The sequence below is a fragment of the Sparus aurata genome, chromosome 3 (assembly GCF_900880675.1).
Source record: "Sparus aurata chromosome 3, fSpaAur1.1, whole genome shotgun sequence".
Classification (NCBI taxonomy): domain Eukaryota; kingdom Metazoa; phylum Chordata; class Actinopteri; order Spariformes; family Sparidae; genus Sparus; species Sparus aurata.
Window position 1 is genome coordinate 24,012,732 of NC_044189.1, and position 26,029 is coordinate 24,038,760.

Sequence of the window (26,029 nt, forward strand, 5' to 3'; positions counted from 1 at the left end):
AGGGGGAAATCAAGGGACTCAGCTTCTCACCCCATTCTCTTCTTACCCTCTTTTCCCAGTAAGTCGCCTCTTCCTTTATCTCTATCCCTCAGATTCTTCTCCCCTGTCCTGTCTTTGTCTCCACTGCTTTGTGAAACCGTCGCTGCAAATAAATCCCAGGTTAGCGGCGCTCGGGGCGACGACTGCAGTCACACAGGCGGCACTGGTTGCCACTCTGCTTTTCTTGGAGACTGATGTAAACTTCTGCTCTCGCCCTTTTTTCCCTCTGCCGCTCTCTGTGTATCTCTGTCCACTTCACACTTCTCTTTTTCAGCCATCTATTTAAAGCCTTGTGGTTTTCTCTATTTGGTCTGTGCGCTTGATGCTGCTCTTTGTGTTGTTTTTTCTTTTGTTTCAAGCTGTTTTCAGAACAAGATACTCCTCTGCCGGGTGTGTTTGTTGGTATAAAGAGCATAAGATACGCTTGTGTTATTTACATATCTGTCTTTTTCCTCTGGCTATGTCGTCTTGATGTGTGTGTGTTCATATTTTTTCAATTCGTACGCATGCAGAGAAAACTCCTTCTCTCTTTTCGGTTCTGACGTCAGAATGGGTTCCTCAAAAATATCCCCTTCAGCTCTCCTCTCTGCCTCACTTCTCTATTTCACCACTCAGCAGCACTCTCCCGACTCCTCTGGCCTTGTCTTGTCACAGCACATCTCTGTCAGGGCGTCAGTCAGTCTCACTGGTGGCCCTTAGGTGCAAACGAATCCAAGTGGCAGAATGGGAATGGTGATCGGGCTGCGTGAACACACGTCTCCTTCTCAACTGGAAGCCACTGGATCTATCACAGCCATGCTGTTATTTGCACATTGAGACATGGCATTCTGTGAATTAGGAAGTGTGTTTGGTGGCCAGCGGTTTCAGTTTCTCTTACACGCACGGCGTTTGCAGTCAGCCAGCGTTAAAGTAGAGCAAAGTACTCCTCTTATGCAACTGCACAGCACACACAGCTCTCATCTGTAGTCCGGCAGGAGAAAACCAAACCGAGGGGCTCCTTGAGCCTTAATAAAGACACGGCTCGGCTCCCACATGGCGTCTGAAAAGCAAACCTGGTCCAGACTGGAAGCCAAGCAGCAGAGCGAGGCCTCCCGGCTTCCTTTCAGCTCTCACTGAAAGATTCCTCCTGTTACCGACCAGGAGTTTCATCTGTGTGGATTTACTGAGCACAGAAGCAGTGCTGCTCGTCTCTGCCAAGTCTAACCTCTATTAACTCACCAATAATACCATCTGAACTCCCTTTCTCCATCTGTGTCTCTTTCTCTCCAACCACAATGATCTCTCTTTCTGTCGCACACTGGCTGACTGGGTATTCAGAGGCCTGTGAATCAGACCCATTCAGCAGCTGTACTGTATACAACGGATGTGGCCGCTATACTCTCCTCTCTACCCATCACTGTATCCTCACTCCTTAATGGTCCATCCGGCTCCTCCCTCTCTCTCTGACTCGCCCATATGGTGTTTCTATGCTGTGTCCTTTTCTTTTTCTTTTTTTTTTTTTTTCTCCACTCCTCATTTTTCATTCCTACCTTCGCTTGTGTTTTTCCCTCTGGAACACTTCACTGCATCAACCAGGGCTTGTCAGCTCCACACAGTGGTTACAGCATCAGCACCCACCACCTGACAAAGAGACGGACAGATAGACAGAGAGGAAGAGAAATTTACATAAACTTCAACGTCTCATGCGGCACAGTGTCTGGAAAGACGGGAATGCAGAAGACTTGAAGCACTGAGTCAACAGGGGGGGGAAGAACATCGCGGACAAAGAACGAGCCATAAAGGGCAAATAAACATAAGGTTATGATAATTATGTATGCTTAATTACTGTGATGTGCTAGTTTGCCTTAATTAGCCTTTCAGATGATGATATTTTATGTAATATTATTACCTAACTGGCTTTGCAGTGAAACTTCCTACATCCAGACTGAACCAGCTGCTACTTCTAAAACTGCTGACAATCCAGTGTTTTCTCCATTTTTAGGACAAGTCTGAAGTAGTGCTTATGTCAACCGAATAATAACGCTATTTTAGTCTTTGTTATGTCCTGAGCTAATATCTGCCCTTTAGCTGCTAAATGCTTCATAACGTTAGCTAGCGAGCCGATAATCGTGTCTGCCTGCCGTTCAGTGTTGTTCAGTTGATGAATGGTGTTTTTTTTTAGAGCCTTTTCACCGAACACGACTGCCTCATGTAGCTGAAAGCTTCACTCACAGAGTGATAGGAGCGAACAAAATAGAAATTTACAAACCGAAGCAGCGGTATTGAGTGGCCAGTGAGCTAAAACAGGATAAAGAAAAACCCTGGGTTTGGTGCCCTGCCTGAGCTACCAATCCAATGAGTCAGTGGTCTATTTGACAATCTATTATCCTACAAATTGGACCTTTAGATGCCCCGTGTTGGACGCACCATTTGCACTAAAAAGGTTACACACAGCAGTTAGAGGCACTCGTACCCAGAGACAAAAGATTAGACTTGTAGCTTGTATTACGGTTCCAGAGGCTCGGTCAGTCTAATCTGAGAACCTGGAAGGTGCCGCTTTCTTTCCCATTTTTACATTTTGATAACAGACTAATCTCGTGAAGCTTATCTCATTCATTGTCAACTCCGGCGCCGTCTTAGCCGCCGACTGTTGTAACTATTAACGCTGCTGCTGCTGCGCTTGCATCATTGAATCTCATCATGAGAGAGTGCAGACAGGAGAGAGGCGGGGGCCTTTGAAGAATAGTTGCCAGGGAAACACAGTCTCTTATTCTCCTGGCAACACGCAGTCGCGTACTGTTCAGTGTTATCAATCAGGTGGATTGGACGGATGGATGGATGAACTTAACTCTCCTTAATCCCCAGAGTGTGCGGGACACCCAAGCATTGCCTGTCCTCTTGGCAGGTTGTAAACTACACTGTCCACTGCTGGAATTACAATTCCTCCACATTACATATATGGACTTTTTTTGTGTGCGTGTGTGTTCCCCCTCAAGTAAATTACCTAATGGTTATTGATCTGTCCTCTCAGTGAAAGGTCAAAGGTCAAGCATTGCACAGGATGCTGAGGTCAAGAGAGGCGACAACTTGAACTGAGACCTTCGGGGTAAATTCCTGTGGACAGAGTTGAGGTAAAATACATCTTTGTACCCGAGTCTGACAACACTGAAAGGCCACTAGGTTTTCTCATTCATTTTAACTATAGAGAAGTAGTTTTTAGGCACAGTGCATCATTAAAGAAGTACCAGCTCTATGACGCTGTTGTGATGACTATTAATGGATCAGATTGAGAGCAGACGCATAATTTCACTCCAGCTTCAGGGCCCTGACTACGCAGTTTGATGGATTACTATTTTCAATTTTGCTAATTGGCTGAGTGTGTTAGTTTGCTGTTTAAGCCCTATGCCACCTGGTTGCATTCTCAGCGCTTCTCAACTACGTAGGTCTGATGTACAACTGCATGCAATTTCATCAGATTTAGTTCCTTAATATTAGAATACAGTCCGATCAAAACAGGACGCAATAGTAGAGGTATCAAATGGGCTTTTTGACACCTGTGTTGGTTCAGGGTCCTAAGCTTCAGTATAGTCAGTCAGATTTGGTTTGTTTGCAAAGATGGGTGATAAATGTGAGAAAACACCAACTGTCTCAGTGACAGTAGGGATTGTCGCATCAGGATTAAGACGCAGCCCCGTTTCCAGGACAAAATGACGGCGGCTAACATCTGTGCAAACCACTGATACGTTCACTGGTCACAGGCCAAGTACCATATAGACTTTTTAATATGTGTCACATCCCCTTCACATTACACCCGACTATCATACAGTGCAGATGGGTTTCAAGCCAGTGACCGCAGTTCAAGACTGTGTTTCAACATTTGTAAGTTTGACATCTCTGGATATTTTTACGGAGACCTCGGCACAAGTTCAAAAGCCAAAACATGATCTTTTCCTAACCATAACCAAGGTTAGGGTTTTGTGCCTGTTCCTGTCATCTCTTCAAAGGTTCATTCATGGTCGCAGTCCAAATTACTTATGTCATGTGAAAACAACCATTTGCATGAGAATTTGCGACTCAGTCTGTTCAGGAAGTCTAAAATATGAGGTTGAAAGCTTAAATAATGATCAGTAGTTTTTTTGTTTTTGATCAAGCATCTTCAGTGCATTCATGCAGAGATTCTCCAAGTCTGTGGAGCCCTCCTGGAGGGATAAACATTCTGTCATGACAGTGATGTCTGACAGGAAACTGAAACCCCGTAACTTGCTGACATCACACTATGTGACTATGTCGCACCTTTGCATATTTTATTCATACGTTCACGGTAAACATGAAGCAAACTAGAAGCTGAAAACAGGACAGAGCCACCTGGAGACAAAGTGAGCGGTGCTGACTCAGGTGTGTGTGAGCTGACCAATCAGAGCAGACTGGGTGTTCGGGAGAGGAGCCTTAAAGAGACAGGAGCTATAACAGAGAGACAGAGGGGGAATACAGTGCTGCTGTATGAGTAAATACCAGTGCTTTGGGTTGTTGGATGGCCCGAGAAGCCAAACCAGAGCGTCAGTATTTTTAATGAGTCGGGAATAAGACTCAATAATCAACTGTCCTTTAAAATCAAAACTGATCAATCAGATTCCAGGAAGACTTCACTTTGATACTGGCACTGCCACTTAAGGAGCCCCATCATGAATCAGTGTCATGCTAATCAAATATTAGACTACTCTGCAGTCTCCAGAGAGGAGGCACTGTAGGAGAGTTCCAGGCAATTTGGAGGGACAGTCTTTAACTACAGTTGCTTTTTCAGCGACTTCAAAGCTGATAAGTGTTTCAGAGAGAGGTGGTGAGAAAGGAGAGATCACAAAGTCATAGTACGGAGATATCTGTCTGTTTTGGTGAGAGTCTTTGCCACTTAGTTCGTATGAGCTCTGCTCACTTAAGGTCCTTCTTTGAAAAAAAATAAAAACCTGTGATTATTCCCAACCTCGCTCCCGCTCTTCATCTCTTTCACTCTTTCTCAACCTTTCGCCCTCTCTCGACGCTCCCCTCCCTTCACTCCAAGCCCCTCTTTTATGCAGCTGTTCATTCACTCATCTTCTCACCGCACACCCTATTGACCTCCTCCTCTATTTGTGTGTCTCTTATATCCTCCCTCTATTCTCTCTGCTTTGTTCTCAGCACACTCTCCCTAAAGGTAGAAGGCGAGTGCAGGAGGCTGCCGTTAAATCGCCGGCTCATGTGCGTGTTTAGAGAGGAGAGATTCGAGGGGAAATGAAGAGGATGTCAAATGAACTAAACACCGACCTGAACTCAGTTAATCCTCGGATTTGTTTGGAGAAAAGGTAAAGAGCCACTTTTGATGCTGACACTAATGGTATATAATGTACACTGTAAGTATATTGTACATTACTGTAAGTGAGATCATGATGATTCTGGTGGCAGTTTGGGAGGAAAATCATAGAGAGATTAGGGGTTAGGAAATGAAAGGAATAAAGGAAAGGAAACCTCAGGAGAGGAATTTAAGGAAAAGGAAAGGAAATGAGAATTGGGGAAGAGGAAAGGAGAAGGGAGAGAAGACAAAGAAAGTGAAGAAATGGGGAGGAAGAGCTGGGAGAAGAAAGATGACAATGAAAGGAATAGCTAGTGAAGGAGAGGCGAGAAAGGCGACCAACGAAAAAGTAGCAAATGAGAAGGAGGGAGCAAGGAAAGGAAAGATGGGAAAAGGCTAGGAGAGGAGAGGAGAGGAGAGGAGAGGAGAGGAGAGGAGACAAAGAGCTAGTTTAAGGAGTATAATGGAGGGTGGCAGTGTCAAACCCAGCTAGACCATCACTAGAGATTGACCGACGATGGAATGCTACAGCCAATTTGCCTCGGGCCTACACACACACACACACACACACACACGCTGACACACATTCATACACAATTATAGATACTGCCGTCCCTCGCTGAGGTGAGGAGGGAAGGAGAATAAAAGGGCAGAGTGGGCGCTGAGCGTGAGAGCTAGCGAAGGACGGAGCGCCGGAGAGCAGAGAGAGAGATGGAAATGGAAGGAGGAGGTTACGATTCCTCAGCATCACCCCTCCCCCTTCTCCATCTCTCTCTCTCTCTCGCGTACACACACACACACACACACACACACACACACTGGCTGGGTCTGAGTCCGGCACCGTGCATGGTGCCTCATGAAAGGGCGATTGCAAATGAGCATTGTGATTCAGTGTTGTGAGGCTGACAAAGAAAAAGGGGAGGATGGAGTGAGTGACAGCAGAAATGACAGAGGTAGAGAGAGAGGGAGAGAGGGCATGGCATGTTTAAGCTGCACTTGAATCCATTTTCCTTGTGTTACAAGCTTCAGTGTGATCATTTCTTTCCACTGAAATTAAGAACTGGGGCACCAACTGAGGGATTTAATGGTTTATTTGCTCAGAGGTGGATAAGAACCGAACTCCTAATGTCTCTATTGTGTAGCCATCACTGAAGGTTTATACCCATAAAGTGCATTTGCACTTGTAATACGCAGTATCCTGCTCATCAAAATGTCTAACATGAGAGATTCTTGCTAATAAATTCAGTCTCACTGCTCTGTTTTTCTTTCTTTCCTCCGCCACAGAGATTAATATATTCCTTATATTTAATGTAGCCATTAATATTTGAGCGCCATAATTTGGCTCAGGGGCGTTTCGAACCTTGAAAAAGCCGAGTTGGAGAAACTACAGCCTTGAATTTCCTTCACAAGAGCCGTTTCCTCTCTGAGCTTCGGCCGTCAGAGGGAGGACGGGTGTACAGTAAGCGCTTGTTATTTTTATTTGTGATGCGGGATGCCAATTAGCTGCTATCAAAGGCAGCCTGTGGGCCTTTAGGGGTCTACATGCACTCTTGATGTGTGTTCGTGTGTGTTGCTGTCATGGCTGTGACTGTTGTGCTGCAGCCCCCTTTTTTTCCTCGTGTCCCTCCCTGACCCCCCGCCATCTGTAAACAAAGAGCGAAGCGACAAACGTCTGAACAGCCAGCCTCTCCTCACACACCGCTTTGTATCGCTCTGGAACAGTGTGTGTGCAACTGCGTGTGTTTACATGTGAAGTACATTTCGTTGGGGTGAAAACAACATTTAATTGGTTTCCCACTGTGTGTGCGCATATTCACCTGAAATTGAATTGAATTCATTTGGTTTTCATTGAGGTGGTTTTACGTGTGTGTGTGTGTGTGTGTGTAAAGAGGAGATTGAGCGACAAGGACTACTATAAAACAGTACACATAAAAGCAGTTTGAACTCAACTCCCCGGCGACTCGCTGTCTTGTGATTGTCCTCTCTCCTTCAACTCTCCTTCACTCTTTCAGTTCATTGTCTGTCCATCTTGCTGTCTTTTCGTCTGCCCACTTCCCTTCTTACTGTATGTCCCCCTTCTGCTTGTCTTTTACATAATCGCGCATTTAATTTGCGGAGAACGTTGTGTTATGTGTCTAACGCACCGGGGCTTCTTGGAGATCTTAGTAGGTTTTGAGTCTGATGTGTGTACAAATTGAAAAAAAAACGACTAAATACAGCAACGACTCGTCAAAATGCATGCTCGAGTGCTCGCCATGCTGCAGCACGCGCACAATAGAGAGATTAGCAAAAAAGAGCCCCAGAGGCGATCTTGGAAACACAAAAATAGTTTCAAATCTTTGGAAAAACACTCAGCTTATTCTCGCACGGTAAACAACAGACTTCTGAATCACATCTCAGCAGTTCCTGTAGCTTTAGTGCTGGGCTCATGAGCGGCTGTCTCCCTGGTTGAAAAAAACAGCTGAGCTGATCAGAGTGTCGTGGACGCAGACATTTGTGCCGGAGCCGGAAAGAATGGTGACAATGTGCGTGGAAGAGGTTTGACGCAAGTGTACAGATTGTTGCAACTTAAGTATAAATTGTAACTGTTGCAGGTCAGGTGAGTAGGATTTAATGACAGATATGGAATATATTTTCTAAATTTGTTTTCAGTAGTCTACAATCACCTGAAAGAATCACTTCTTCACCTAACAATGAGCCTGTTATGTCTACAGAGGGAGCAGGTCCTCCTTAAGCCTCCAGGAACAGTGCCAGGCTTTGAAGCCAATCAGACATAGTGGCAACACCGTGTACAATGTTAGCTGTAATCGAACATCGTGAAAGAAGCTGCTGTAAACCTGATAGATACATTTCTTTGAGGGTCACAAACAGCTGGTTAAAGTCTAGTGCCAACCCTCTATGGGCTGCACAACGAGGAAGCTACGCGGGAGAACCGGAGCATTTTCAGGAGGTTGGACTTGGCTTTGGCTTCATGCACCACTTGGAGGCTCTCATAGGAATGCTTTATCCAGATTATCCTTATTAGATCCACGGTCCTCTTCCACAGTGCCACGTTTCTACAGTAGCCCATGATGGACAAACACTGGCATTTCATGTTTTCAGTGAGAATAGTTTGAGACGAGGAGTATTCAGTTGGTTGCGACCTGCAACCACACCACTAAATGTCCCTAAATCCTACACGCTGGACCTTTTAAATTGGTCTCCAGTGTAAAAAAAAAGCCTTAATGTTGGCTGCTTTAGCGATATCACAGCTCCGTGTTGCCTGAAAATCGTGTTTCGCTTCATGGATACGTCACTCAGTACTGCAAAATAACCTCTCTGAAGCATAAAACGGCTAACATGAACAAAATCCACACTAGAAACACAATCACTGTCAGAGAGAATAATGGATTGGGGACTTAAGAGTTACAAGGTCGGATGATCAGGCTCACAGGAAGAACGGTATTTTTCACATATAAACAGCTATTTCTGTGAACATCTGCAAGCACATGCTGCATACTACTACGATGTAGTGTGGAACTGGGACACAGCATGAGTCTCAATCCCTCGACCGCGGCACATGACCACAGAAAATGAATGAATGGGGCAACCTCTGACCTCGGCGTGACCTAGAATCTATATTCAGCTCGCTGTGTCGAAGTCATCCACCCTATACATACCGGGCAGAGCCGGCGTGTCCTTGACAGAGGCGATGCTCCATCACAGTGTGCTGCAGTGTGTCTCACATGGCAGAGGATGCAGTGTTACACTACTCCCTATCCCACTGGGAGGGGCAGGAGAGCAGCAGCAGCTCTCAAATATGGGAAGTTGGCTGCGATGTAAGGTATGGGCTCAAGCTGACGCAGGAAAAAAAAAATATTGATGGAACAGGATAAAATAAAAGTGGATCTGGGATGTGTTGGTGGATCCCTGGTGTGAAAGTTTGAGATCTTGGCTGTGCGTGTGGTTTATTTCTGTCTGCTGATTTATTTGGGAGTTACATTCATATTCTGTCTTTGTTGTTTCATAAAAAACATGCTAGTGATACACTGTAAACGGTGGATACCTAAGTAACTAATTAGTGATCATGCGTGTGTGTGTGTGTGTGTGTGTGTGTGTGTGTGTGTGTGTTTGTGTGTGTGTGTGTGTGTCCATGCACAGGGAAAAAGGTAGATAATCTATGTGAATATTCTCACAAGCCTGATCAAACACCAAACACAAGCATGACTGCCAGCAGCCCAGTGGGCCCATGACAGATCTGGCATTCACAAACACACACACACACACACACACACACACACACACACACACACACACACACACAAAGGGTATTGCTAGAAAGTAAACTTCTTTGAATCAAATGAAGAGCCTGACAGAGCCGCTAATGCTAGCTCAAACTCAGATATATCGTCATTCAGGACTCAACACTGTAGCCTTGGTAAATAGAATACAATGGTTAATTAAACCTGGACAGAAAAAATTAGAACAATTTTGTTAATGTTTAACGTTATTTTGTGTTGCTTTGGCTTCAAAAGTAGTTCTACATACGACATACAACATAACTGTAGTACGCAGTTAACAGACATGTTAATGCTTGCAGGTCAAATTGATGTAGATAATCAAGTCCTTACACTTTTACTCCATCATCTAAACAAAACTAGGATTGGAGAAATACTGTTCAGGCTGTGAGCAAACCAGATGTCCTTGCCAGTACCCATAAAGCGTTAAATTGTCTGTTTTCACCACTTTTAAAATAATAATCCACTGATTTTACTTGTTTTCAGCGCTGACATCCGTTTATCATGTTCCAATCTGCTCATTATTATCTAAGTTAATGAAACACCATGTAGTTGTCAAGGCGGTTGTTGGATTCTGACGCTTGTGGCTTGTAGGTCTCGATTCAAGTGCAAATCCTGAGATAATTTCCCTCCATCCTGGTGGAAACTCATTTGGTGTGTGCGTAAGTGCGTAGCATATGTGAGTGTGAGCAACAACATGCGACGCGCTTAAAGTGGCTGTAGGTGTGTGTGTGTGTGTGTGTGTGTGTGTGTGTGTGTGTGTGTGTGTGTCCATGCACAGGGAAAAAGGTAGATAATCTATGTGAATATTCTCACAAGCCTGATCAAACACCAAACACAAGCATGACTGCCAGCAGCCCAGTGGTTTTTAACTTCCTGTCCGTTTTGCACTCAGCACACCTCCAACAGTGTTTACTGTTGTAATATAAAGCTACTTTATATTTTAATTAAAATGTATCACTTACAGCAGCTTTAAGGGTCCTTAATTTGCGGTTTAAAATGTCATAAAAGGTCATTCCACAGTCAACTGAATAAGGGGAAGAGATTCAACGAGAGAGACCGTGATCTACAGTTTAGTCAAACACACTCCCACATGATGACTGTTAAATCCAAGTTAAACTGTTCCTCTCTCATCTAAGTGTATTTACCTTCAGCCCCAGTCATCAAACACTTGGTGGTATGATCCACCAGAACTTATTAGGAGAGCTGGAGCCTCGATTGAGATACAATCGCTAAGTAGATCATTTGTCTCTTCACTTATTACACCTTAATTGCAATGCCGCCTCGTTTCCTCTCCTCCCGCTCCGCCCTCTTTAGCCTCCCATCGTCCTGCACCGGCTTCACCTACCAGCTGAATTGGGGAAACTGATCTAAAACGTGACCAGAGGGCGTGAGTTTGGGCATTTTATTGACGTTAGTGGACAGCGGTTGATCTGATCAGGCCGTGACACTGTAGGATGCCCTCAGAAAGCAGCTCCGAAGTAATCTGATTACATCCTGAATCTCCTCCTTCATTGCCACAGAAAGAGAGAGTCAGACAAGTCATGTCGGGTTAGTCTCACAGAGGAAGGAGAGGATTCACTGCGGCCCGTCTCTGTGTCTTATTGGATCCGATATCGCACATTTCAAAGAGTTTCGGCAGGACACCCGTAACGAGGATGATAACAGCGCTTAATGAGACTTTTCAGTCGTCTCCACGAGTGCCGTCCAATATTGAGAGTTAAGTAATATGATCTTAAAGTTATCAGATCTCGGCTCCCTTGTCAAGGTGAATTAAATCTCACTGTCTGCTAAATCTATTTTCTCACTGACTCAGCGGGTTAGTGCTCAATTAGACGGTCCCTTAGTTCGAAACTTGTTGGGCAAGTTTTTTAATGAAGTTATTGAGTCTTAAGTCTGATTTTTTAGTTGAGTGGAGTGTTAAAGAATTACCTTTCTTCCTTTGTCAACTTTAGAGGATCCTTGTTCCTCTTTCTTTTCAAGATACAAAATTCCTGGAACAGGGGACAGGACTGTGAAATTTGAAGAGCACAGTGAACACACGCTTAATTTGTTTTAAAGGAATAGTTCTTTGTTTTGGGATTACACTTATTTGCATACTTGCCAAGAGTTAGGTGGGATATTGATGCCAATGTCACGTCTGTTCAGTAAATGTGAAGCACTAGCGGCTGGTTATTATCTTAGAATAAAGAGGAAGCAGGTTGAAACAGCGAGTCCGGTTCTGTTCAACAGTGACAAAATCCGCCCGTTTGGCATATTCTGTAAGAAAGTGTTAAAAGTGTAAAAACTCGTCACCGTAAGGTTGCCAGCAAACCAGCAGAGACTTCAGGAAGTTACTCTTTCTGGCCAAGAGAGAGTTTGGCACATAATCACAATCGCAAACAACTTGTTGTTTTTGCACTTACTTCTCTGTGCTGATTAAAGGTTCAATTTATAAGTAAACAGATTTTTTAGTCCGATCCCAGCTCACCAAATACTGACGCTTTGGGATGTCAGCCTACACCCTGACCTACAGTCTCAAAGCGTCAGTATGTAATGAGTTGGGAACATGTGAATTACTGAGCTTCAGATGTGTGTTTTACCTGCAGACCAGCAGCTTCTCCCTGTTTCCACACTTATATATTATACTATGCAAAGCTCAACTGAAATTAGAGTGGAATTTATCTTTTTTTCTGAGTTTAGTCTCAGCAAATAAGCCCATTTCCCCAAATTGGTGTACCATTGTCTGAGGAAACCCAAGATCACGAGACTTAATTTCTGCATGGGCAGTATTTCTCTGTAATCTGCAGTTCTCTGACCCAAAGTTGTCTGTACTGAATGCACTCTGTGCGTAGATATAACCTTCTGCATGCTATAAGTGGACCATCCGTCACCACCCTGCACTCTGTCACTCAACACCGCCCCCCTTTAACTGGATCATCTCTGATCTGAGGGAGTAATCCCTGACTTTTGACAATACTGGCTTAAAAACCAAAAGATTACCAGGTGGAGACGGATCAGGTCTCGATTTTGGGAAATTAACTAAAGCCCGGCTACAATGCTGGTCTGAACTCCCAATGGAAACAAAAGGAACATCAAGAGCAAGCATGTAAGCTCAAGTGACAGATGATTGAGAGACAGATGTTACTGGTGGACAGATGGGTGGGCCAGTAAACAAGATTAGGAATGTGGAGACAAAACGTGGATTTTCAGGCATTTTGTGAGGAAATCAGTCGGAACACATGGACTAACATACGGATGGCGTTGTATGTTAATCAAAGGATTGAACCCAACATGGCTGTCAGTCCACTTGATTCTTATGTCATGCCACTGGAAGTCTGTCTGATAAGCTTTTCTACTGTAAATGGGGGAAAAAAGCAATAATCCACCACTGAATCATTGTTGCTCTTTTGGTGAAGGCGAGTTCAGGATAATCAAGGATCATTAAAGGTGCACTCTGCAGTTTTGGGGAAGAAATTTTAATCCGAAGAGAAAGCTCTTCATTGCCTAAACCAACTGAATAATCAAACTGATCTTAAAGGACAACACAATTTCATACTGTTTTAATGTGTTTATATGTGGCGGACCCTGCCACCTTTCTAGCTTTAAACAGTTTACAGGGGACCTTATCTTTCCTCTGAGACAGTGGTGGTTCTAGACCAGTTTTAATAGGGGGGCCAGGTTGGGGCCGGCTTTTTTGTTAGGGGGCACATACAACCCGGAAAAAAGGATAAATCCCTCATTCAGACAAAGCAGTGTTTACAATTTCAGCAATTGTGATTGGGTTGTAAACTGCTGAGACACTTTATTTCTGCCTTTCCCTTCAAAACAAAATCATTGCAAGAAATCTGTCATTGTATTATTGATGCAGACTCCCTGTCAGGGGGGCCACAGGGGGGTCCAGACTCAGAGTTACTGGGGCACTGGCCCCTGTTGGGCTCCCCCCCCCCCCCCCCCCAGAACCGCCCCTGCTCTGAGAACAGCTTGTTTAGTCATTTATGGGAAAAAAATCATTTTTATAAAATGACAAGATAAATAGAAGAATCTTTCACAGTAACAAAATGGAATCATGGAAATATTTAACATCCTCGGTTCAGCAAAGAATGCAGACAGCAGCAAATATTCTTGTGTCTTTAACTTTCATTTTTAGACACTTCAGGCTTCAAGATGCTCGCTCAGGCTGTCCTATTAGCATCTATTCGGTGTCAAAATGTTTTGACAAAACTCCTCTTCAGCCGTGCACCATGACACTTTGAAGTAGCGGCACACATTTCTGTGTCACTGTACTTGTCACTCAGCTGCCTTATCCGCACACTCTGAGTCGGGGTTATGCCGCGACCTCAGCCGTGTCGAGTTCAGTGACGGCTGGAGGAGTTCATTATACAGAGTTACACCTGATGATGAGCCGCGTTGACAGCGCTCCAATGGTGACTCATAATGAAAGAAGCCGCAAATAAGACAAACATCGCCCATCCTCTTCCTCCCTCCTCTCCCTTTTTTCACTTGTTCTAACCTCACATACCCTCATCCTGTATTCCCAGCCCCTCAACATGTAAGATTACACACATGTGTGGCGTGCAATGCCTGTCATCACGGGAAATGCTGAGAAGCTGTGAACTTGGGGTAATTGCAGTGATAACAGGGAGGCGTAGCTCGCGAAAGGGTGCTCGTGCTGTTGAGGAGAAAGGGTTAGGTGATGTACATTAAGAGAAAAATAAAGAGACATGACACCCCAACCCCCATTCCTGTCTTCCGCCTTGTCCAACCTGATAATCCTGACACATGCTAAACCAACCTCAGATACCGCAGATCATACAAGCAGAGGAAACAGGACATTCTGAGACACTAATCCCCTGCAAGACAGCAGGACAGAACGATTGCGCACATGCAGTCAACACCATTTTTGCCACGAGCATTTTTGACTGGACGAGGGGCGATGGAAGTGACAGAATGTACCCTGGTGATGAAGACCGGTCGAGGGGAAATCTTAAGAGCAGCGACGAATTACTGAGAAGAACGAAAGACGGGGCTGGAGAGGGAATGCACAGGGAGAGACGCTCGGAAAGAGATGGAGACAGAGATGGAGAAGGGGTGTGTGTGAGACAAAGAGTGACAGAGAAGGAGCGAGGAGGAGAGGAGGAAATGCAGACGGGCATGTTTCTATGGGCGCTCAGGAAAGATTTGGGGTGAGGGAATCTTGCATCATCGCGGCGGGCCAATGAAAAGGCTCGCTTAAAATGTTCAAAGGGAGTGTCCTAGCAACAGCGGAGTAAATACCAAAGCAGCCACCATTCCGTCTTAGACCAGAAAAAACACCCCTCTACACACACACACACATTAATTAACACACTCGTGCACGGAGAGCGCACACACGTTAGATGTTACAGTGCAGCTTGCTGTTTATTCATACACGTAAATGGGTTATGATCTGCATATTTTGATTCATGGCCCTACAGCGCAGAGCACAGCCTATCAATCAGTGTATGTAAGCATGTTCGGATGACAGCCATGAATTAGGACAGGCGTACGTATTTACATATTTTATCTATATATAGGTGCATATGTGCAATGTGTGATTTCATAATAAAAGACGTAGGCTCGTAGAAGATGTCAGTATGTGTATAGCGTGTGTATTTTTAAATACGCACGATGAGAGTTTGGCTGATTTCACCATGTCTACTGATATATGTACATATGTGCGTGCAGGCATAATACTGTATGTGTATATATGTCTTTGTATAAACATGGATGAATAAGCATATATACAGATATATAGATATATAGCCACTACACAATAAGAGAAGATGAGATTGTAACATAACACACTGCCACTGCAACGTGACCTCCTCGGACACTAAATGAGTGTTGTGTGTGTGCGTGGGTGTGCGTGTGTGTGTGTCGTGAAAGTCAACATGGCAGTAAATCATCATTTAATCCACTCGTATGGATTATAACCAGAGTCAGTAGATTACAGACGGATAGACGGGGCCCGGATCTTTCAATTACACACCTCTACCGCCTGTTTCGCCCCTCGTCCGCACGCCCATACACACTCGAACACACACGGCACTTCATCACGCTTTCTCTTTTTCCGCCTTTCCATCCATCCATCCATCCATCTCGTTCCCTCTCCCCCGCGCGCACAAAGAAGACCTGCAGAGTCACACAGTAGCACGGCAGGTAGCTACAGCCCTCTCCTCCTTTCCCTCATTCATTCACCCCTCCATTCAGTTTTTTTTTTTTTTTTTCCCCCTTCCCTCCTCCCTGTTTTTTCCCACTTCGGTCGCATGCATCCACCCCTTCTGATCAGCAGCGCAATCTGTGGCTATTGTTTTTAGCAGGCGTCTTGCACGAGCACACACACACACACACACACACACACGGCTCGAACACCTCACCTCACTGTACAAAACCGAGTCTCTTTTGTGTGATTTCCTGTGTGCGATAATGGAGCTTGACATGCAATTTACCCACATTGCTCACAGAAGAGTGGAGTGCATCTGTGCGATACGTGATGCTATGTACTGTGATGGTTCTAGGTCACATATGTCCTGTGACCAAACCATCATCCTTCAGTGAAAATGTACACACATCAACACACACGAGCATATTTGGACACACAGAGAGAATAGATCTTTGCTCAAGTGTGTGTGTAGATGTGTGTGTGTGTGTGTCTTTGACTGTGGCTGTGACCGTGCCGCTCTCTCTAAGCACTGCAGTGAAAGAGAACAAGCCCCAGTTGACCAGCCCCATGGGGTTTGATTTGGTCGAGCCACATCCAACGCCACACTAGTCCTCCATGTCCACGAGCAGCCACCACCACCGAGAAAACCAAGCACCAGCCGGGCCACCAGCCTCAGCCCGGAGTCCTAACCCACATCCATCCTCCAGCCTCAGCCTCCTCCTCCAGCTCGCAGCCACTCTTGTGAGGTGCAGGGTGGGACTTCCTGCTATCAGAGCTAAACGGATGAGAGGTAAAAACGAAGAGGGGGAAAAGACGAAGCGTTTTTTCTCGGCTTACCGGCTGGGCGTGCAGGAGGGGAGGATGATGATGCCTCTGACTCTGCTCTTCCTTCCTTCTCTCTGGACCGAGGTGCAACACAGATGGATGCAGAGGGGTGAACAAAAGAGAGGGACAGAGAGAGACAGAATGCAGACACCAGCGGCTGGTGTGACCTCGCGAGAGAATGAAAATGAGGGGAAAGGCGGCAAAAAAGAGGAAAGAGAGTCCTTGTGCTGCTTTTCTCTGTCTTCCTTGGAGAGAGTCCTTTATCCTTGTGAGCCAGAGGGCTGTGGATTCACCTAAACACTGAGCACACGCACTGCCTCACGCCACACAGCCCTCCCTCTTCCTCTCTCTCTCTCTCTCTCTCTCTCTCTCTCTCTCTCTCTCTCTCTCTGCACTAAAGACAGCAGCTGTTGGTCTATGAGAAATAGAACGCTCTGTCCCCCCTCCCTCTCTCCCTCCCTCTCCCCTTCTCCTCCTACCTCCCTCGCTCGCTCACAAAGACCCCTACCACACACACACACACACTCACCATGTCCTCACAGCACCCCCTCCCCCTTTGACTAACATCTCCCACTAGCCTGCTGGCAATAAGAGGAGGGGGCAACTAGTTTTCTGTGTGTGTGTGTGTGTGTGTGTGTGTGTGTGTGTGTGTGTGTGTGTGTGCGTGTGTGTGTGTGTGCTGCAGAGTCGCATTGTGTTTGACATTGTTTCAGCAGCTGAGTGACTTTTTTCTGTCCACACGGTGTGAAAGTGAATCATGGTGAGTAAGGATGTGCGGCAGGGTATTTTTACAAAGTGTGTGGGTGACTGCTGAGCATCATTTTGCTACTGTGCTGCAGAGGGGAAGGAAACTCACGTTATTTGTGGTTATAGGCAGCGCTGAGTGTGAGGCTGTTTATGTGTTTACCGTAAGAGCGGCTACAGGCTGACATATGAAACTCTGACAAGTGTTTGTGTGTGTCCTTGTCACTCGGTAAGAATTTGGCCTTCTAAAAAACTCCCGTTAGGACCGTCACTTCAGGGTCGCAGCCCGGACGAAAGGCCGTGGTTAAATGAGCCGTGGCTAAATTGTCACTATGTGTGTGTGTTCGGGGGGACAGAATGTCTATTGTCTGGTGGTCTTGTACCCAGAACAGTGCTCATGGCAGCCCACCCGGCGCGCTGGGACAGAGTAACAGAGCTGAAGAGGAAATGCTGCCCTGCAAACGCAAGCACATTTTGTACAACAGCCAAATTCAGGGCAGAATCAGGTTACTGTATTTGGGTGTATGAGGAGTCCAGTTGATGAACTTTCCCCTCGACGGACATTATTAATATTAGAGCAGGCTGTTGGGTCAAATGAGTGCAAGAAAGATGCAATCAGACTACAAAGTGGTTCAGAATTAGCTTCGCCGCTGTAAACTGTGCAAAAAGTGCTTACAACTTTGGGGAAAAGAAATGATGAAATCAGGCTCACACAGAGTTCTTGTGCGGCGATTTGGCTGATCAAAAGAATTGTTTCCGGCCAACATGAAGGAGCGCCTTTCAGAAACAAAATCAGTTGGTTGGTCATGAGGAAGACCTAGAGGGTACTGTCATCTGTGTATAATGATTTGCCTCATAGATAACCAGCATGCTAGTAGTAGTAGATACCACCACTGCCCATATCATTAAAAGGTGAAATATGTATGAATTTGCCACCTAGCAAAAAGCCGTCTGCATATCACCAGAGTAACCACTACATGCTGCCAGCTGTAGCTGCTGTTAGCTAGTTAGCTCACTTAGCCATGTAGCTAGCAGCATGGATTTGGAGCACAGGGGGAATGTTGTTTACACCTCTTCTTTTTGGGACAGGACAGGATAAGGCTAGCTGGTTAGCATGCTAACTTCAGTGTATATTTCTAAATAGACATCATAACTATGAAACTGTTATTCCTTCACGTTCTGTTGGTCTTTTTTAAAAACACATTTCTTGCATATAGAACCTTTAATGTTGTATTTCTTTTTGTCATCTCCCTTTGATCATTGTGTTAGCATTGCCTGTTTGCCCACATGTTATCTCAGAATGGGATGATGAAAGATTTTACCCTGGATTGTGATGAAAAAAATAAATTAAAAACACTCACAATAAGTTAATTATTGTCAGGATAATTGTGAATATCCTTACATTAATGACCTGGAACAGCTGTCTATCTCACTAACGTAGTGCTATATCAGTTATCAGTTATCAGCCTGTCACTATGGCTGAAGGCTCGGATTGTGCCCCAACTAAAACAAGTTAATTTAAATGTGTGAATACTATGGATTCCAAACTAAAAACGACAGGGAGATGAGGTTACCACCAATTATTCATCCTTGATTTGTGCAGGACGACTCTATGATTTTTGATAACTTTGATTTTACAAAAGAAATGTGAGCCCAATGTGCGATGAAAAGAAATATCCATTTCATTTACAAAAGGTTAAACTGATAAAGTTTTAAAAATATTTCGATGATTATCTGGATAATACTATGAATCGTTATTATGTTGGACAACAAAATCATGATGGCTAACTTCCATATTGCACGATGCCTAGTTATGTCTTTTCCTAAGCTCACAAATGCTCTTATTTCATTAAAAGTTGTAACCCAATCTGTTGTAGTAGAAGGAATTTATGAGAATGACACAGACAACCTGCTTCTAAGATTAAAAAGGTGCATTTTTTTTCCTGTACTTTTATACACATAATGTTTCGTCTTCACTTGTGAAAACAAGTTAACAAAGATCATTTTGAAAAGTGCATTGTTTTAACACATTTGATGCCGGTTAAACATGGGGAATAAAAACGTTTCGCCACTTCACTTTTTTTTTTATTTAGCCTTTCTAAAAATGTTTTGAATACTGTCTGTCAAACTTAAATAAGAAGCAGAGGAAGAGCTTAATGTCAATAAATATAGCTCTTCCTGTTTTTGTGGCTGTGTCTGAGAAGTGGATCTTCTGAATGCCACTTTCACATCTTCAAACATTGCTCAGCATTGCCAAACAGGCTTCATATAGGCGCTTTAACGGCATGGAAACATTAAACGTAGTTTTGTTTTCACTTCAACTTCCCTGTGATGATACATTATTAACACTGCAGACACTGTAGGATTTGTACATTGGAAAAGTAAGCAGAATGAATTAAATATGGCTGAAACAATGTTACAAAGAGACAAAAGAAAAAACATATAGGCGCAATATACAGGGCTTCATCTACTGCATACACACATATTTGAGCATTAGAGTCTCCAGGCACACGTTCAAAGAAAGCCTGCGTAGACTCCATGTACCAGAATGCACCTGTGCCAGCTGTAGTCGATCACAGAGGAAGAGACGCATAGAAATATAGAAGTGGTGCTGCAGTGGTCGACACCCTCCTGTTAGCTGGAGACTGAGCGCCACACAGATGAAGAGGAAGTAAAAGATAATGAATAGAAAAGGCAGAACAGAAAAAATGAGCACTTTTTTGAGTGCTTTAGCTTTCATTCAACAAAACAGTTTGTCTCAGCAGGGGAGGATGGAGAAGAACCGGCGTCAGAGAGTTTTCATAAGAAACTGAAGCTCACTGAACGGGAGGTTATTATAAAAACTGGTGTGAGACTCATTATGCAGATGCAGTGATCAGGTTATTAATCGATCAGCTGACCAAATGAAAGATTCATTGCCGGCTATTTTAACTCCACATTTAACCATTTCATTCATTTTTCAGGCAAAAAAGTCAAACATTTTCTCGTTCCAACTTCTGCAATGTGAAGATTTGCTGCTTTTCTGTGTCATTTATGACAGTAAATGAAGAGTCTCTGTGTTTAGGCTTGTTGGTTTGACAAAAGAAGCAATTTATCAAACGTTACATCAATGTTCTTCCATCATTTTTGTTGCATTTAATTGATTTGATTAATCGATTAAAGGTGCAGTAGGTAAGAATGGGTCACCTTTTGAATTCGCACTCCAAACAAAGGGACAGCATATCATAACTGATCAGCATTACATGCTAACTGTAGCTGCTGTTAGCTAGTTAGCCCAGTTAACAGTGCAGGTAGCGTTCTGGACTGGAGAGGCTGGAGCTAGCAGCTTAGCATGCTAGCTTCAGTAGATATCTCTGCAATACAATACATGGACGTCTGCCGCGTAACATCAGCACTGTTTTTTCTTCACACTGTGGATAATATTAGTTCAAATTGGATTTCTTTCAGCTAAAATTCTTACAAAGTAGACCTTTAATGGTGAAAATAATTGGTAGATTAGCCGATAATGGAAATACGTTGCAGTCAAAACTCAATATAAAGATTCACTCTGTTATGTTGTTATGTGTATGTCTTTTAATGAGCTTCCCACCTCACGCGGGTAAAGTGATGTGTTTGATTTTCAGACAGAAAACCTCAAATATCGTCTCTTTCAAGCAACACTTTGGTACGTTCCCTCCACGCTAATGAGTCAAAGGCAGTGACACAGTGGATTTAAAACTGTCAAAAATAGAACTAAAATGTTGGACAAGAAGGCAAAAAATACTATGTGGGTTTCCTCCCATCTGGTGAGTGAACAGGTGCTGCTGCAGGTCCCGAGGAGATATTGAAATTCGAGGCTTCTGCAGCCCACAAATGGTGGCATCTGTTGTTTTTTATGTCCGCAGCAGTGCAAACGTGACGGTCTAAACTGTGTGCAGGGAGGCTCACTCATGGCTGTGTGACTCCATCGACTCATTATCTCACCAATACAATCAGCGTTGCCATCCTAATTTCTCCCTTTTGAACATGACTCCAGCATAGACTGACATCATTTATTTACTCAGTGCATCAGAATCTGGAGGGCTTTCAAACAATGAGATACCCCAGTTCCACAGTTGGAGCAAGCGTCGCCACCCGTAATGACTCAAGCGTGCACGGGACCAGATGTTCTCTTTGGAACAGGAGCGAGGACGGTGAGTTTTAGCTGTTGTCTGTGAATAAACATTACTTTGATGTGAGGCCTTGTATTGAACCCTCCTGACCATCTGATCTCCGGCCAACGGATAAATTGTTCTCACCACACCATGAAATTCACACTAGTGTTTTTCAGCGTGTGTGTGTGTGTGTGTGTGTGTGCCAGATTGAACTGCAGATACCGCAGAGCCCGGCTGAGACACATGATCGTCCCCTGATCTGTCTGCGTTGCTCTGAAAGACGACAGCTCTGCATTGAAGGAGACCAAAATGAAAAAATAACTGGTATCCAAGGATACTGAGGGAGGATGGTGAGTACGTTCATTTGCATAAGCTTCTAGGAAAAGTTTGCCTCCAGTCAAACCTACTGTATACAGTCCCTCAGCACATAAATATGAATTAATGATCGCTAGGCCGTTCATTGACTTTAATTGCACCGAGGTCTTTGTTTCATGCTCTTCATCTGACGTCATCATACCCTAAATTCTCCTTTAACATCGCACCAGATGAGAAACTGAAGGCACATTCAGTTTGATCGATTAAAAGTCGAGGAAGGAGGCCAAGCTCTCTTCTCAGGACCAAGCCTGCAATATGGGGCAGTGCAAGAGAAGTATGGCGGTCTTTCTATCTGAAATATTAATACCTGAGCATTATTGCCACCCGGCATAAGTCGGAGCACCCTGGATTATTTATATAGTGTCTATTATTTTTTAGGTCAGTTGTCCCATCCTGCTTGCCACTGCATGAATGGCGGAGACCGCCTGTGGTGTGTGTGAGCCGGTGTCCTCATATGAGTCCACTCTTTATGAAGGCATGTTTTATGAATTATGAGCAGGAGTAAAGTGCTCCACCGCCGTTAAGTTGAAATGAAACGATGAAAAAGAGACTCTGGGTGAGAAAATCAAAGCTAGGGACATTTATTTCGGGAGGGTTTCAGGCAGAACCGTCATTTTTTACAGTGAAAGGAAAATGATAAACTCAACGACCAAAAAACTTGTGTTGGTCTTGAATTAAGATGATAGGATTTATACAACATTTGAATTACACACAGCTGCGTGGACAGCTCAGCGGGCAAACATTAAAGTGGTCAAATTAAAGGTGCACTACGTAGTTTTGGACGAGAAATTCAAACTCATAAAGGTAATATTTACAACAGTAGTAAGGTGATAATACAAACTTACAAAAGATATATTTATTTTGACATAACTGAATAAATAAGCCGTCGTCAGAGGAAAATAAGGTCCCCAGAACACTGTTTGAGGGTGGTGGCAGGGTCCGCCACATATAAACAAAATGAAACCGCATGAAACTGTGCTGTCCTTTAATATTCTGTTGAGTCAATCATGGAAGTCAATCACCAATGATTTTTCTCTTTTGATTGAAATGTCTTTCCCAAAACTTCATTGTGCACTTGGTATCACACTAAAGTCCTGGAGGGAGGCCTCGTCCGTCTGACAGTCTGTCCTCTGTAGCACTGGTGAAGGCAGGATGATCTGGTGCCCACATGTTTGCAAAAATGCTGCTAAAGTGCCCTCTTGGATGCGCCTGTGATAGATAAAACATGATGAAGTGGACAAAATGTGGCGCCCTGATTGCTTTTTTTCACCCCTGCCCCTCAAACGTCCTGAGTCTGGCTGAGTCTTTCCCTGCACTTGTGTGTATCCGTGGTTGCTAGGAGGTGTAACTTCAAATCTCATCAGAGTGGAAAATTTCACCTGAGCCCGGGCCCGTTGGGTCTGAAGACTGCAAATGTGAAAATGAAAAATATGCGGGCGTGGGGAATAAAGTGAGCGTACCAGACCTCTCTCGACTGCTCCTCACCGCTGCATGAGGCCGCTCAGGGCTACATTAGACCTACAAGCATAACAAATCTGAATATCGAACTGATCTGTTGGCAGTGGAGTTGCATTGTGGGTAATATAGGTGCCAGGTTTTAACGAGGAAGAAAGTGAATATCTGATGATTTCTGATGAGTTGATTCTTACTGTCCACCATGAATCTGACAATCTATTGTGCCGTGCTGAATCTGTGCACTCCTTAAAACAGTCGAGGTGAACATGCTCAATAATCTGAAATCAGTCGTTATTTCTTGGACCACGTCCACCCGGTTCCTCTCATCAAAGAACAGAACATCTGAAGCCCGGACCAGTCACGTTGCACTACAGACGTCCACGCCGAAGCCCACACTCTCCCTCCATGACTCTCACCAGCTAAATGTTAGACTTCTATATCGAAGAGTATGTGGGCAGCTGGTGAGCTGGCATCATGCAGACACTACTCACAGCGTCAGAACGGAGGAAATGAGAGCTTTGTGAATGTATATCATCAGTGTGGAGGGGTCCAACTTTGCCTTTTTGACATGAAGGGTAAATGTGGCTGCAAAATGCTCTGTCTCATAGCAACATCACCTCGCAGACACATTCACCTGCCTCTCCTCGCCATCCTCCCTCCCCCCACCTCTTCTTCCCCTGTGCCTATTTCTGTCGTCTTATTTGGAGTCATTGACAGAAGCACGGTGGCTCGACACCCCCCCCCCCCTCTCCCATCCCCTCTATCCGCTCTCCTCCATCCTCCTCCCATCTCACCCCGCCGTTACATTCGCTGTGGTCTCCCTGCCCCTGCAACACCCCCGCTGAGCTCACGCGGTTAGTACAGTCTGCCTGCGCTCTTTCCTTATAAGGGCAAAATACATTGACAGAGGCAGATAGAGGGGGCTGTACCAGCACAGGCAGGCAGGTAGGGGGACAGAGTCTGTAGCAGGAGGAGAGAGGGAGAGATGATGTAGAGGCAGAGGAGCAGAGATGAGGAGGAGGAGGGATGAAGATGGTCAGGGGGAGAGAGAGTGATGGAGATGGTGTGATAAGAAGTGGGGCTCAGCTGAAGATTTGGGGGCTTTTGTAAGCAAATCACTAGCCAGTACCACATATTTTGTGTCGATCAGTTTTCAGTCTCATGCAAAAGATGTTTCATAATCTGTTTTTTCTTTCTGAATTTCTTTTCATCGCAGTGGTAGAAAAACCTACGAAGAAAGGTAGTTTAAGCAGTAGTGCACCGTTGAATAAAACCGAGGTTAATCCGATCAGAAACTGCTGATATGAAGTCAGTGAATATGTGTGAACGGCAAAAACGGCAACAAACAAGCAAACTTTGAAAAAAGCTTTTGGACCATGACACATCAAAATCTTTAACAATATTTACCAACAGCCATCCTCATCACAAAGGTAAATGAGGAGGAGTTTATTATGACGCATATTTACATTTGCTGTCAGGTGGCAACCTCTAGAGGTCGCAGTAATTATCACGCCAGCAAAGGAGGAAGTCAAGTGAAGAAGTTTAAAGAGCACCAAATCTGTACTGGGAGGTAGTTGGGTCAAACAAGCACAGGACTGTCATTCAGGAGAGTTATTTTAACTCAAGTTAAGTTACGCAACAAAACTAAAGTTATGTATGTAACATATCTATGTTCCTAACTGAAGTTACATGGGTAATGTAGTTAGTTTAAGCCAAACCACAATGTTTACTGAAACATAACCGAGCAGATTTCTTGCCTGAACCTGACCAGACTAGTGCATACAACCAAGGTGAAGTACGCCTGTCGCTGGTACGCTGCAATTGTCATGTTGTTTTAAGAAAAATGATAGATGCCGTTTTGAAATCAACTGTATTCAGTTGTTAAGGTATGAGGATATTTTGGGGTAATAACCAGCAGTATTAAAAGCAATTTAAGTTACTAGAAAGTTAGTACTAGTCCAGTGTCATGTCAAAATGTGTGATAGCTACATCGGTCCACAGCGCAAAAACATTTTGTTTTACAGTCATGGCTTTAAAATTGTGAGATATTTGCTTTTGTTTCTGCCATGTCTATCATCATCAGTGGAAAATGCAGATCTCAGCATTAAAATGGGTTTTGATGTTATTTAAAGATATTTACAGAAACACATCTTTCACAATCTTTATTCAGTGATTGTGTTTGATCTTTACTCTGTTAGTTGATACGAATATTTTTCCAGGTCTCAACGGAAAACAGTTTTAACCAAGATTTTTTTTGGAAGAAAGAAATGAGAGAAATGACTTTTTTCCACAGAAAGTAACCTGACAGTCATGTGTGCATACAACACAGCACGACCAATGTAGCCATTATATATTTTGATGTGTGACGGGTGGATTAACCAATCATTAAAGGAACAATAGCAAAATAGCTGTCATGAGCATACCCCAGACAGAAATGGCTACATAGCTCAGCTGTAGGTGTGTGCTTTGTGCTAACTGGTTTAGCTTGGCTCGGGGGCTGTGTGCTTTGTGCTAACTGGTTTAGCTTGGCTCGGGGGCTGTGTGCTTTGTGCTAACATTAGCTGGAGGATTTTTTTATTGTTCTTTAATTTGTTACAGCCTTTGATTTATTGCTGCTGGATGCTGGATGATTTTCCACAAATCTAACAAAAAATGCTTATCAAATTACTTAGCGACTTTAGCTTTAACCTAACATTATTAAACAAAACACTGATTT

At 44.2% G+C, this 26,029-nt stretch overlaps 1 protein-coding gene and 1 long non-coding RNA gene across 4 annotated transcripts in view; one reads left to right on the forward strand and one right to left on the reverse strand.

The window, feature by feature from the left end:
* The window catches only part of fam49al (family with sequence similarity 49 member A, like), a 34,119-nt gene extending 17,128 nt beyond the window's left edge, over nucleotides 1-16,991 (reverse strand). Inside the window, exons 1-2 of one of the 3 annotated variants that reach the window (XM_030411554.1) lie at nucleotides 16,619-16,991; nucleotides 1,569-1,659 (exon numbers count right to left, since the gene is read on the reverse strand). The gene's annotated coding sequence lies outside the window, so the exon portion shown is untranslated. Of the gene's footprint in view, nucleotides 1-46; nucleotides 473-1,568; nucleotides 1,660-16,618 lie in introns of those variants that run through there. The other 2 variants (XM_030411556.1, XM_030411555.1) reach the window with 2 other exon arrangements.
* Nucleotides 16,992-17,257: 266 nt separating this feature from the next.
* LOC115578547 (uncharacterized) lies at nucleotides 17,258-21,785 on the forward strand. The gene is made up of 3 exons (XR_003983479.1): nucleotides 17,258-17,366; nucleotides 21,394-21,522; nucleotides 21,690-21,785. It is a non-coding gene; the product is annotated as an uncharacterized LOC115578547 (long non-coding RNA).
* Nucleotides 21,786-26,029: the final 4,244 nt, after the last annotated feature.